Source organism: Bison bison, unplaced genomic scaffold (assembly GCF_000754665.1).
Source record: "Bison bison bison isolate TAMUID 2011002044 unplaced genomic scaffold, Bison_UMD1.0 scf7180017864307, whole genome shotgun sequence".
NCBI lineage: Eukaryota > Metazoa > Chordata > Mammalia > Artiodactyla > Bovidae > Bison > Bison bison.
The window spans coordinates 4373251-4387185 of NW_011494879.1; positions in this window are offsets into that span (position 1 = coordinate 4373251).

Consider the following 13935-nt stretch of genomic DNA (forward strand, 5'->3'; position numbering starts at 1 on the left):
ATTTAAGTCTGAATTTGGCAATAAGGAGTTGATGGTCTGAGCCACAGTCAGCTCCTGGTCTTGTTTTTGCTGACTGTATAGAGCTTCTCCATCTTTGGCTGCAAAGAATATAATCAAGCTGATTTTGGTGTTGACCATCTGGTGATGTCCATGTACAGAGTCTTCTCTTGTGTTGTTGGAAGAGGGTGTTTGTTATGACCAGTGCATTTTCTTGGCAAAAGTCTATTAGTCTTTGCCCTGCTTCATTCCGTATTCCAAGGCCAAATTTGCCTCTTACTGCAGGTGTTTCTTGACTTCCTACTTTTGCATTCCAGTCCCCTATAAGGAAAAGACATCTTTTTTGGGTGTTAGTTCTAAAAGGTCTTGTAGGTCTTCATAGAACCGTTCAACTTCAGCTTCTTCAGCATTACTGGTTGGGGCATAGACTTGGATTACTGTGATACTGAATGGTTTGCCTTGGAAACGAACAGAGATCATTCTGTCGTTTTTGAGATTGCATCCAAGTACTGCATTTCAGACTCTTTTGTTGACCATGATGGCCACTCCATTTCTTCTAAGGGATTCCTGCCTGCAGTAGTAAATATAATGGTCATCTGAGTTAAATTCACCCATTCCAGTCCATTTTAGTTCACTGATTCCTAGAATGTCAACATTCACTCTTGCCATCTCTTGTTTGACCACTTCCAATTTGCCTTGATTCATGGATCTGACATTCCAGGTTCCTATACAATATTGCTCTTTACAGCATCGGACCTTGCTTCTATCACCAGTCACATCCACAGCTGGGTATTGGCTTTGCTTTGGCTCCATCCCTTCATTCTTTCTGGAGTTATTTGGCTCCTCTAAAAAATTGTTATATGCTCCGCTGGAGGAGGGTGGGGTCAGGAAGAGCATCTAAGAGCAGTAGGGAAGCAACAGGACAGATATTTCAGGTCCGTCTACTTTTTCTGTGACTTGGAGAAAGGAGTTAAAGCCCACTGGTTGAGTGGAATTGGCAGATGGTTGTCCCCTTGAGTCTGGTGCAGGACCAATAAGACAGTCTTTGAGGACATTTCAGTTTAGCATTGGGGGCCAGTGAGGGTGGGAGACGGGTGGGAGGAAGAAGAAGATGAACTGCCTACCACTATCCTACGACTTTCCTATCTTGTTATTTGGCCAAACTAAGCCTTTGGCTGGGCTTCCCAGGTGGCACTAGTGGTAAAGAACCCACCCACAGGTGGGTTCTCTTACACAGGAGGCATAAGAGACATGGGTTAGATCCCTGAGTTGGGAAGATTCCCCTGGAGGAGGAAATGGCAACCGTCTTAAGTATTCTTGCCTGGAGAATCCTATGGATAGAGAAGCCTGGTGGGCTACAGTCCATAGGGTCACAAAGAGTCGGACATGACTGAAGCAACTTAGCATCCCTGTACAAGCCATTGGGCATCCTTTCTCCCAACACGCGAGCACAGCACACACTCTCGAGTGTGTTCCATATCCTCTAGTACTGGTGCCTTTGTGTGTACCATGGCTGCCTTCCATTTGGAATGTCCCTGAGCTTCCCTTTCTCATCTAAGTCCCACCCACCCTGCGAGACCAACGCCAGAGCCAGTACGGCCTGCTCCCCTCAGCTAGAAGTGATCCATCTCAACTTCATGAAAACTCCATAGGACTGTTTCCATCTCCTCATTGCATTTGTGTCAACCATGTCTTTCTGTGAAAGATTCCTCCACCTCCCTGACCACCAATCACTCACACACACACACAAAAGCAGGTCTGTAAATTATGGGATGTGGGGACTGTATTTCCCACTTATTTTTAAATAATGCCCTTCAGCACAGAGTTCTCACACATAGTAAATATCCACTTAATGCTAATTGAATTTCATTTATTGGTAAGATACATGGTAGGCAGTTCAGCCCCAGAGTGAGGAGGCTCGCAGACTGAGCTCCACATTTAGTGTGCGTGGTACTGGCCAAACATGCCTCACCCAAGGCTCCTTCCCAGGGCAGCCTGGATCCAACCTCTAATCAACACCAGATCCTGCTGGTGGCTGCAATTCTAGACTTTTCTGAAGGGCTAGCCCAACTCCACCACCCTCCAGGGTGTCCGTTGAACCTTCCCCGGGCTCCCACCCAGGTCCACTTCTCCCTCTGCCCCATCTTTATCATCTTCTCTTTTCCATGTGTCTTAATCCCATGAGGTCTTTCTGATCAGCATCCTACAAGAGTAACATGACACCAAGAGCAAGTCATTCAAACAAGAAGACAAGCCGGAGTCTGTGTCGCTTCATCCACCTTCAAGCATCCACCTTCACCCCACATGGACCACACCATCTCCCTGGGCTTCCCTTTCTCCCTCTGGGCACAGTGCTGCTCAGTGAGGTGAGCTCTGTGTCTATTCATGGCTCAAGTGGGTGGTTATGTAGATGGAAGGAGGCAGAGTGGGCCAAAGGCTTCCTGCCCACAAGTGTCTCCCGTGGACCTGAGCCCAGGGCTGGTTCCTGTCACTGTAATCAGCTCCTGCAGAGAGTGGAGGGGTGGAGAGGATACACCCACTCACAAAATGACAGCCACACTGGAAAGGGGCCCTGGAGGAGACGACGTGAGCAAAGGGCATTTGGGAAGCGCCTGGCTGGAGGGAAGCCCAGAACTTGAACTGATGCTTCTTCTGCTGTTCAGAGTTTGGGCCGAACTTTTAATTACAGCAGCACAACAAGCCATGAGCCACCATGAGGCAGCATGACTGGTTCTATTTTTAACATCCTCAACGGTGGGCTTCCACTTTTTCCTCTTCTGTTTGCCATGAAGTGATGCGACCAGATGCCATGATCTTAGTTTTTTTCATATTCTCAGGCCAGCATTTTCACTCTCTTCTTTCATCTCTTTCAGTGCAAGCAATGATAGACTTTATTTTCTTGGGTTCCAAAATTACTGTGGACAATTATTGCAGCCATGAAATTAAAAGATGCTTGCTCTTTAGAAGGAAAGCTATGACAAACCTAGAGAACATATTAAAAAGCAGAGACATCACTTTGCCAACAAAGGTCCATACAGTCAAAGATGTGGTTTTCCAATAATCATGTATGGATGTATGAGCTGGACCATAAGGCTGAGCACTGAAGAACTGATGCTTTTGAACTGTCGTGTCAGAGAAGACTCTTGAGACTCCCTTGGACTGCAAGGAGATCCAACCAGTCAATTCTAAAGGAAATTAGTCCTGAATATTCATTGGAAGGACTGATGCTGAAGCTCCAATACTTTGGCCACTTGATGCAAAGAACTGACTCACTGGAAAAGACCCTGATGCTGGGAAAGATAAAAGGCAAAAGAAGGAAGTGACAGAGGATGAGACAGATAGCATCATCTAGTCGATGTATATGAATTTGAGCCAAATCCGGGAGAGAACGAAGGAGAGAGGAGCCTGGAGTGTTGTAGTCCACAGGGTTTTGAAGAGTCATACTTAAAAACAAGAGACTGAAAAACAAGAGAGGTGGGCATGGATGGTTCAGGAGGCACCACTAAGTGAGACCCGAGCCTTCCCGGTCTTCAGATTTCCAGCCTGCTGCCCATAACTTTGTCAGTTTTGTTGCTTCCAGCCACAACTGAGGACCAAGCTGGCCTTGATGAGCACCTGTGCCCATTCCGGGGCTGGAACATATTCATGAAGCTCAAGTATCAGGGTGCCAGGCAGGGACATCTGCTTCCCTAAAAAGGAAGGGGTTCCCATAACAGGATATTTTAATTGTCCCTCCAGATCTAAGATTTTATAGCCAGATAGACCTGGGTCTAACCCCCTCCCCGCCCCCTGCCACACACACACACACTCTTCTTCTCTAGAAGGATTAATCACAAAGTTTGAGGAGATGGCTAGATGTTTAAGAAGTTCAGGCTGGTCTAAGGTACAGCCACCTACCCCAGGTCTGTGCTCCTGTCCTAAAATGTGAAGTGCAAGGTTATGTCAAACTCCCGGATGGTGCTTTATTTTCTAAGCAACTGTTCAAATACATAAGTCAAAGCCAGCTGTTAAAACTATTCTTCCCATCCAGTTTAGGAAAGTCAGGAGAATGACATCATCCAGTTTGCTACAAGGATCATTCTCCCCTACAAATTTCGGGTTTGTCTTTTCATAGTTGACTTTGGTTGTTGGCATGCAACAGCCTTAGGGGGTGGGGGGGTGGCAGGTAGGGAAGATTATTTGATGAGTTCAACCTAATTGCCAACTAAAGCACAAATGTTCCCAGTGGACCTATTACGACACTGGAGTTTCCCTCTAGATTGCTCGAGAATCAGCAAAGGAACACAGCACAGTATTTACCAGCTAAGCAATGCGGTCTAAAATGTACAGAAAAATTTGTGCAGAGTCACACCTGTGTCCTGTGACCACCAGAGCCTGGAACTGGCTATAATTAATGAGTAAATAAGTGAGAAAACCACTGAATTTGTAAGGTGGCTAAGCCAAGAACACAATTCCATTCTTTAGCAACACAGGGCAAAACAAGAATCTGAGACCACTCAGCTTTTGCTGGGGGTGCGGTTGCCTTACAGGAAAGAAAAAAATAACCAGAACATGACGCCGTCAGCAACTGACTTCAGGTGCCATCTGCATGGCTCCCTGGCACTATTAATTTGCATTTAACAAGGGCCGTATGTTGTATCCCCTGCAACTTGCTGTCTTGAAGTCTGAAGGAGGAGGGTTAGTGTAAGGGAACATGCAGGTGGGTGGTGAGCCTTCTCAGAAACAGATAGTTCTGCTTTGCAATCCTGAATCACTGATATGTAAGCTGCTCCCTCAAACTAATAAAAGGTCATTGTTGAAGAGAAATGGAATATTCCCATCATGTCATCGTGTGAAGCAACTCCTCCAGTAAGTGGTAGCACATTACAGAGTCGAGCCTTGTATCATGAGGCAGCCTGGAAATCTTTATTTACAGCAGACGTGGCCCATTTTGAAAATCCAATGTGGTAGACAAACTCTTAAACTCTTGAACTGGGCAGAGAGGAGCTAAATCTACTGAAGTATGTGGGCATTAGAATATAGCAAAGAAAAAGAGTTCTGGATTGGGTCATCCCTGTCTTCTGATCTGGGATCTGCCACTCAAAACTGTGTGACCTACAGCAAAATACTCAACTTCTCTGTGCCTCAATTTCCTTATTTATGAAAAAATTTAAAGCTTATTGTCAGATAACTATTAAATGAGATAATGGTAATGTGTCTGGCACAAAAGTTGGGTACTTTGCTAGATCCTTATTTGGTTGTCTCAAGTATATTCATAGGTAAAAAGTATTTCAGCCAATGATCAAAGAGTCACTTTTTGGTAAGAAGAGCAATGCTATATGCACAGTTTATTGGGAAAGAAGTGAAAGTCTGAGTAGCTTTCTCACACTGCTACAATGCCATGGGAAATCTATCTTGGTTTATCAAAAATGGTCAACTCTCTAGGACAAATTATTTCAGAGGCAAAAAAGGCAGGGATGATTTCTCTGCTCCCAGTCCGTGGATCAGAAGGACTCACTGACTGATGGTGTTCCCAGAGAGAACCATATGATGTGAGGGTGACAAAATTATGTGGTGAATCCAGCTGACAGATGACATAAGAGTAGCAAGTAGGTTGAAAGAACCTGACTTTCACTGGTTTCACCTTTGGTAACATACAAGCAACAGACATCTGCCAGAGTTGATTGAATGCTGTTGTGAAGCAAAATGGTTAATCCATAGGAGGCTGGAAAATCACAGATTTCCACAGTGGCAACCAGCATTATTTAACCAACTGAATTTGTAAGGTGGCTAGCCAAAATGAATTATTATTCGTTTACCAACAACCTCCTCTCACTAGCCTTGCAGCCAAGTCAGCAGATAAGCAGGAACTCTGAAGGTTTAAATGAAAAGTCTCCGTGACACTTCTTCAAAGCTGGTAAAGAAACGCAGGTGCTTCTGCATCTCCCAGACACTCTGCCACTTACAGAAAGAGCATTTTACGGTCGCTGGAGGCCAGGACATAACCCCCATGAACACCTGCTCCCGGGCCAAGACTTAGGGGCATGACTCATCCCTGGAGAACAAGGCAATTTTCTGTGGGGAAGATGTATCTCCACCCCAGATGTTAGCCAAGTTCTGCTTAATTAAGTGAAGTTCTGTGAGCCTGAACACGTACCAACAAGCGCTTTCAGTTCTCTTTTAAAAACTGTGGGAAATGGAATGATGGGCATGGGGGATGGACAGTACCTTCTCACCCCTGCTTGACTGGAAGGCAGTTGATGAATTTCAATGACTTCCACAAAGATAACTGACCAGGAAGTTGCTGTTAACTTGATAGAAAGGCTCCACATTTCACAAAAAGGTCAATTTAATTCAAGATGTGTTTATTGATCATCTACCGTGTTTGAGAGAACTCTAAAAAAAAAAAAAAAGATACTTTGGACTGGCAAGCTGGAAGGTAGGAAGTTGTTATAAAGGGAAATGGACAAAAATGTCAATGAAAACATTTCTTCCCTGATAAGCTTTCAATTTTATGTGAGAATCTGTCATGGCAACCATTATACAAGGTAAAATAAATATGAGCTAAAGAAAGGTTTAAAACACTTTCTGTAGACAGGTAGAGGAAGAAAGGATTCATTCTCACTAGAAAAAAAAATATTGGATTGGCTTCACAGAGACCAGTTTATAAATAATGTCCCTAAGAACACATCCATAATTTACACGACCACGTGACTGCAAATATGTAATCGGCATACAGCTTTTCCAGGCACAAATTAACTGCTTAAAGCAAAGTATATGTTTCCCAGATGTTATAGACTTTGAATTATGTTCCCCCAAATGTTATGTGGGAGTCCTAACCCCTAGTGCCTCAGAGTATGAACTTATTTGGAAATACGATCTTTACAGAAGTCATCAAGTTAAAATGAAGTCATTAGGGTAGGTTCCATTGCAATATGACTATGACTTTACAATGAGGGGAAATCTGGACAGGCACAGAGGTGCAAGGAGGGAAGACGATGTGAAAAGACGCAGGGAGAACCCCAGGGGAAGATGAAGGCAGAGACAGGGATGATGCTTCTGCAAGCTAAGGATCACCAAACTTGGCTGGCAAACCACAGAAGTCAGGGGAGCAGCGTGGACCAGATTCTCCTTCACATCCTTCAGAAGCAGAATACCCTGACCTCAGACTTCCAGGCTCCAGGACCATGAGCCAATACATGTCTGTTCTTTAAACCACCCATTCGACAGCCTTTTGTTTCGGAGGCTCTATAATACCCACGTTTGCCATTTCAGAAGACATTCTCCCTAGGACAAGGGTCTAGACCTACATTCTTCAAAGATACGCATGGAGAATCATAGAGGCTGAGGAAGAAAGTTATAGGATTTACAAGTATCTCATTAGTTTAAGACTTCTACTCTGGTATATATTTTAAAAAACATTATATATTAACGCAATATAGCATCCAGTTTATAAATAAACATTTATACATATCTAGGATCCTTTGTTCAAAACTTTTTCTGATAGTAACACACAGTTTAAAAATATGCAACTGTTAAAAGTGATAGAGCCTGTCATAGAGTGAAGGAAGTTGGAAAGAGAAAAACAAATACCATATATTAATGCATATATGTGACTACACAGTCGATGGAATTCTCCAGGCCAGAACACTGGAGTGGGTAGCTACTCCCTTCTCCAGGGCATCTTCCCAACCCAGGGATTGAACCCAGGTGTCCCACATTGCAGGCAGATTTTTTACCAGCTGAGCCACCAGGGAAACCCCATATATTAATGCATATATGTGGAATCTAGAAAAATGGTAAAGATGTTCTTATTTTCAAAATAAAAGTAGAGACACAGACATAGAGAACACATGTATGGATACAAGGAGGAAAGCAGGGGGTGGGATGAATTATGAGACTGACACCGACATATGTACATTACTACATGTAAAATGACAACTAATGAGAACCTACTGGGTGGCACAAGGAGCTCTACTTAATGGTCTACGGTGAGCTGAGTATAAAGGAAATCCAAGAAGGGAGGGGACATATGTATGCGTTTGGTTGATGTATTCTCCATATAGTAGAAACTAACACAACATTGTAAAGCAGCTCTAATCCAATAAAAATGAATTTTAATAAGTGTTCAGAATCTGGATAATCATAGAAAGAAAATGAGATCTCTGATTTCTCTAAATTCCTCATGGTTGAAATATAATCCCAAGTGGCAGGGTAATGTGGCTTGAATTTCATGATTGCTATCATTCCATGATAGTCATGACAGTCCTGATGGCCACTCTGTCATGAGAGCAGCCATCAGAGAACTCACCTTCACGGAAGTTTAAGTTTACGGTTCCTAAATGTGTTTCTGTGACTCAAGGAATATGAGGACAAACTCTTGCCAAGAGTTTTCTTTTCTCCTCTAAAAGTAAGGAACCCAGGGCTGCAGACACGCTTTTCTCCATTTCTCCCCCTACGCCTTCCAAACAGCCAGCACCTAGCAGACCCTGAACAGATCGAGGGGGGCTTTTGTCAAATAAAACCCCTGTTTTCAAGCTCTTCCTCTCTTCATGTTGGTCTGGTCACCCATTTGGAAGGGTCACTTCCACCACCCACCCATCCAGATGCAGACCCTAGTCACACCAGCAGATGGAGGAGATGTCTCCTGATCTGGCTTCCCACGAAACCTTCTGAACCCATTGTCTATGACCAAAAACTTGGCATTCAATGATGGCGTGGCTGAACTACAGCTGAGTGTGTCCTGTGGATCTAGCCCACTTCAACTAGGTCACAACTGGGAATGGTAAAATATGGATTAGGCATAACTGCAAGATGATTGTAAAGAGTAAGTGAAGTCACAGACTGCAAGCTGCTCAGTAGCGTGTTCACCATGTTAGAGTGTTCAGCCCTCACCCCGTTTGCCGTCCTCATCCTGGGAAAGAGATGGAATACAGCTCATCACTCCCTCCTCGGCTGGTGGTCTTTTGTGGTGTGAAGCCGGGACGAGGAATCAGGGAAGGAAGCGGCACCATGGGAGACGAGAGACCTCAGATAGCCAGTGGAACGCGCTGGGACCCAGCAGGGAGCCAGGAAGCCCCCTCCACATCTCAGGGCTGTCAGGACTCAACAACTTTCTAAACACAGAGAGTAGCTTCCTATCCAGCCCAGAGCTTTCATGAGCGACTTGAACAAACTCCTGACTGAGGAAAGCCAGCCATAGTGCACACACCATGGGGCAACCCCGGAAAGGCTCCTACTGTCCCCGGTGTCCCTGGGGTTGTCACACACCTTCCATCCCCCTCTCTGCACCCCCAACCTTCAGCCCTTTACACCGTGAACATCCATGGAGGAGAAAACAATTGTTCAGTGAAGATTGAAAACACCCCTCCAGCTTCTTGCCAGGGCATTTGCATTTTTGGAAGAGATTCCTATTTCTTTTTAAGGCTCAGAGTGAGAAGCTTTTAGAAAAGCTAAAAATATCTGTTAAAGAAGAGAAGCGGGGGAAAAAAAACATCCAGCTTTCCCTTCTTTCTGGATAAAAGGTTCAGGACCCAGGGAGGAACAGTCTGCTTTTTCACTCTCAGCTCTGAAGGCACAGGGCAGGGCCAAGGTCATCGGGGCCTGTTCTCCCAGAAACAAAATGACACAGAGAGGAAGGTAAACCCAGGAGCACAGGATGTAAGCACTGCTGCTGAAAGCTGAAAACGGTCCATAGGGTGAACACAAATTCCTCCTTTTACAACCAAGGAGACTAAGATGCAGGTGGATGAAAGGGCTCACTGGAGACCACAGCCCCGAGTCCCGGCAGCTGAAATGAGAGTCCACAGGGAGCCCCTGGGCTGTCCAGGGGCATCCCCAGACCGCTCCCTGCACCACCCTGCTTGTACCTTCACACGTATGTACTAAGTGGCTTCACTCGTGTCCGTCTCTTTGTGACCCTGTGGAAGATAGCCTGCCAGGCTCCTCCATCCATGGGATTCTCCAGGCAAGAATACTGGAGTGGGTTGCCATGCCTTCCTCCAGAGGATCTTCCCGACCCAAGGATCGAACTCACATCTCTTACATCTTCTGCATTGGCAGACGGGATCTTTATCCCTAGTGCCACCTGGGAAGCCCCCACTTGTACCTACACTCCCAGAAATGACTCTTGGAAATCTAGCCCACCTACCACCCCTGCAGGGCCACTGACTCAAGGTCCTGACTCGGAACGGCTGAGCCTTCTTTGGTTGCTGGGTGAGCTACTGTGACTGCAGTCCGCAGCCCGGCATCCAGGATTCGCTGAAACACCAGCCGATTCCAAAGGAGTTCCCAGTAAGGACGTGTGGAATCGGTAGGAAGGTCATTGACTCACTCGGGAGCAGAAGTTTATTTTTAATGGACTTCAGTGCTGGGAGGCGATGCCCTGCACTCAGGAAAAGAGAAACAGGCCTCAAAGGAGTCACCATTTGTCCAGCAGCTCCCAAGGTCAGTGCCCCCAGGCCATGCTGCCACTCTTGAGCTTTCCCTTTGTTTATTCCATGCAATCTTTCAATCAACACCATTGATTGAATTCCTGCTTTGCTCCCTGCATAGTTCCTGGCTCCAAAGATATGACATTGACCAAGATGGGGAAGGTGGTGAGACTCCAGGGACGTTAAATCCCACTGACCCCACACAGCCGCCATCCTCCCATCCTCTCCATGTTTTGAGAAGTTCAAAGAAATTATATGACACAGGAATTCCTATTTATAATAATAATTTTAAAAGACTAAAAATTAGTTTTTATTTGGTAATGGGATTTCACTCTTACATATCTGTTATCTCTAGTACAGGGTAGCCAGACTTACCAAATGCAGGATGCCAGCTATATTTGAATTTCAGATAAAGTTATTTTTTAATATGTGTATCCCAAATATTACATGGGACACACTTATGCTGAAACATTATTCTCCGTTTAACTGAAGCTCAAATTTAAGTGACCTTCTGCACTTTATGAGGCTTTGTTACTCTCACAACGCTATAGCTGTCTTGTGTGATTAAGAGCAGATTCCCAGAAAGTGCCTTCAAATTGTTAGATTTGACTCTTGTGTTCAGCTTACCTGTGAGAGTCACTTCCTTACCAGGACTCGTGGCGCAAAAGATAAAGACAGATGCGCCTTCCAGACCTCCAGAAAATGGCTGTTCATAATTGCATAACAATACATCTATCTGTCCAGCCTGGCACTACACCGGAGACTTTTCAGTGCATTTTAGAGGATGATATGAGAAGGTGGGGCTTTTGAGGATGGTTAGGGCAGAAGGGTGAAGCCCCCATGAATGGGGTCAGTGTCCCAAGAAGGGGCTCCAAAGAACACACTTGTTCTTCCCACCAGGTGAAGACACAGCAAGAAAAAGCCATCTGTGATCCAGGAAGCAAGCTCTCACTAGACATCAGGTCTGTGGGAGCCTTGGTCCTGGACTCCCAGCCTCAGAACTGTGAGAAACGAATGTCACTCAAGCCACTTGGTTTTGGGTCTCGGCCACCCTGAGTGGACCAAGGCAGATGCCCCTGTCTTCTGCAGGAGGCCTCTGTCTTTGATTATCATTGTTGGAATCTGCTCCTCCTGCCACATCCTCAGAAATACAAGCAGCTGCCCACCCCTCTGAGCATCACACCTCCACACATCGGCATCAGACCGTTGTCTGAAGTCCCTCCACCTTGGGATCTGAAGCGTCCGCATGAGGTACTAACTGCTGTCACACTCCCAGCCCCAGGAGGAGTAAACAAGAATGAGAGACACTTGAGCAAAGCCCCTTCCTGCTCTCCAACCTGCCCACAAGCACTACTAACCTTCTGTGGTTAAAAAAAAAAAAAAAATTTCTTGGATGCCCTTGGTAGCCCAGTGGTTGGGAATCTGCCCGTCAGAGCAGAGGTCGCAGGTTTGATCCCTGTCCCAGAAGGATTCCACAAGATGCAGGTCAACTGAGCCGGAGCGCCACAACTACTGAGCCCATGAGCCGCAACGACTGAAGCGCGCGCGCCTAGAGCCGGTGTTCCACAGCAAGGGAATCCACCGCAATGAGACGCCCTCGCTCGCATGGCACCTAGAAAGAAGCCCCCAGTCCCACAACTAGAGAAAAGCCCACACAAAGCGACAAAGACCCAGCACAACCCAAAATAAGTAGACAAATAAATAAAATTGACATTCTTTTTTTTAAAAATCTCTTCTGTTTTGTTTAAAGTCTTGACAGTTCTTAACAGTTCTACAGTGTTCAGTTTCAGAGAACACTGTAGAGAAGGTGACCAGTCCCTCCTCACCTGTTATCCAGCCCTGCCCACCTTTGTTCCCTGAGGAAAAGTCAGGAGAGACCCAGCGATGGGGTCAGTGTCCCTATAGAGAGGCCTCAGAGGGCTCTCTTGCCCTTACCACCAGAAAGAAAGAAAGAGAAAGTGAAAGTTGCTCAGTCATGTCCAACTCTCTGACCCCAGGGACTGTACAGTCCATGGAATTCTCCAGGCCAGAATACTGGAGTGGGTAGCCTTTCCCTTCTCCAGGGGGTCTTCCCAACCCAGGGATCAAACCCAGGTCTCCCACATTGCAGGCAGATTCTTTACCAGCTGAGCCACCAGGTGAGGACCCAACTGCTGCTGTGAGGGGACAGCCTGAGAAGCCACCTCCAAGAGGCCGCACCGCAGCCCACTCTGCCCCCCTGAGCCTCGGGGCAGACCAGGCAGGAGCAGCTGGTGGTCCTTCCCAGGAGGCCCTCCCACCCGTGCTGGGCGGCAGATGCCAGGCTGACAGAGCCCCCTCCCTGGTCTGCAGAAACACCGCCCTCATATCCAGCAGATGCATCCGAAACTGGAACTCAAACTCAGGAAGAAAGAGAAAGGAAGAGCAAGGGAAAAGTCCTGGTGTCAGGAACTCATGGATCCATCCCTTCTGCGTCAGGACTTATCCTACACAAGTTCTTCAGGGCAGGCCAGGTGCGTGATCTGGACACACACAGACACACACACACAGACACACATAGAGCCAGGCAAAACCCTGTATCACTGGCTGCCACTGCTTTCCCAAGAAGCTTACCAGGGCATGTCCCGACTTCAACAAGGACCCGCTAACAGTTTTACATTTCTCCCCAGTATTCAAGGCCATTCTTATCTTCTAATGAAATCAGGAACTTCAGGAGACAGCCAGAGACAGCGCAGAGGCAATGCCAGGGCCAAGGGCACCGCAGGCTTGTCTGCGAAGTCATAAATAATCATCTTGAAACGATTATCAAACCTTGACTTTTGCTTAGAAAAATGAAGCTGTGGATCTCCTGGCAAAAGGAAATTTCCTGTTTCACTTGAAAAGAAGAATGCAGCCCAGGCAGCTGTGAGTTTTGCTAACCCTGAACACTCCGTCTCTCACTGAAAACTCTATTCACCTGCCTTTCAGAGCCTGTCCTGGCAGCTTGTAGTATTTCATCTTTCTGCCTCTCTCTAAAGTGTGTTTAGAGGAATGAACACCCCAGGTGAGCACTTGTTTCACTTGCCAGCACACTTTTGCCACAATCTTTAAAAGGCTTGTGATTTGGCTTCTATTTTACTCTTTTCCTCAAGTTGCAAAAACAGGCTATATATTTAGTTACTTATTTCTTCCTAATCCTCCTTCAAGTTAGTTCAGTTCAGTCACTCGGTCATGTCCGACTCTTTGAGACCCCAAGAATTGCAGCACGCCAGGCCTCCCTGGCCATCACCAACTCCCGGAGTTCACTCAAACTCACGTCCATCGAGTCAGAGATGCCATCCAACCATCTCATCCTCTGTCGTCCCCTTCTCCTCCTTCCCCCAATCCCTCCCAGCATCAGAGTCTTTTCCAATGAGTCAACTCTTCACATGAGGTGGCCAAAGTACTGGAGTTTCAGCTTTAGCATCATTCCTTCCAAGGAACACCCAGGACTGATCTCCTTTAGAATGGACTGGTTGGATCTCCTTGCAGTCCAAGGGACTCTCAAGAGTCTGTCTCCAACAACTTG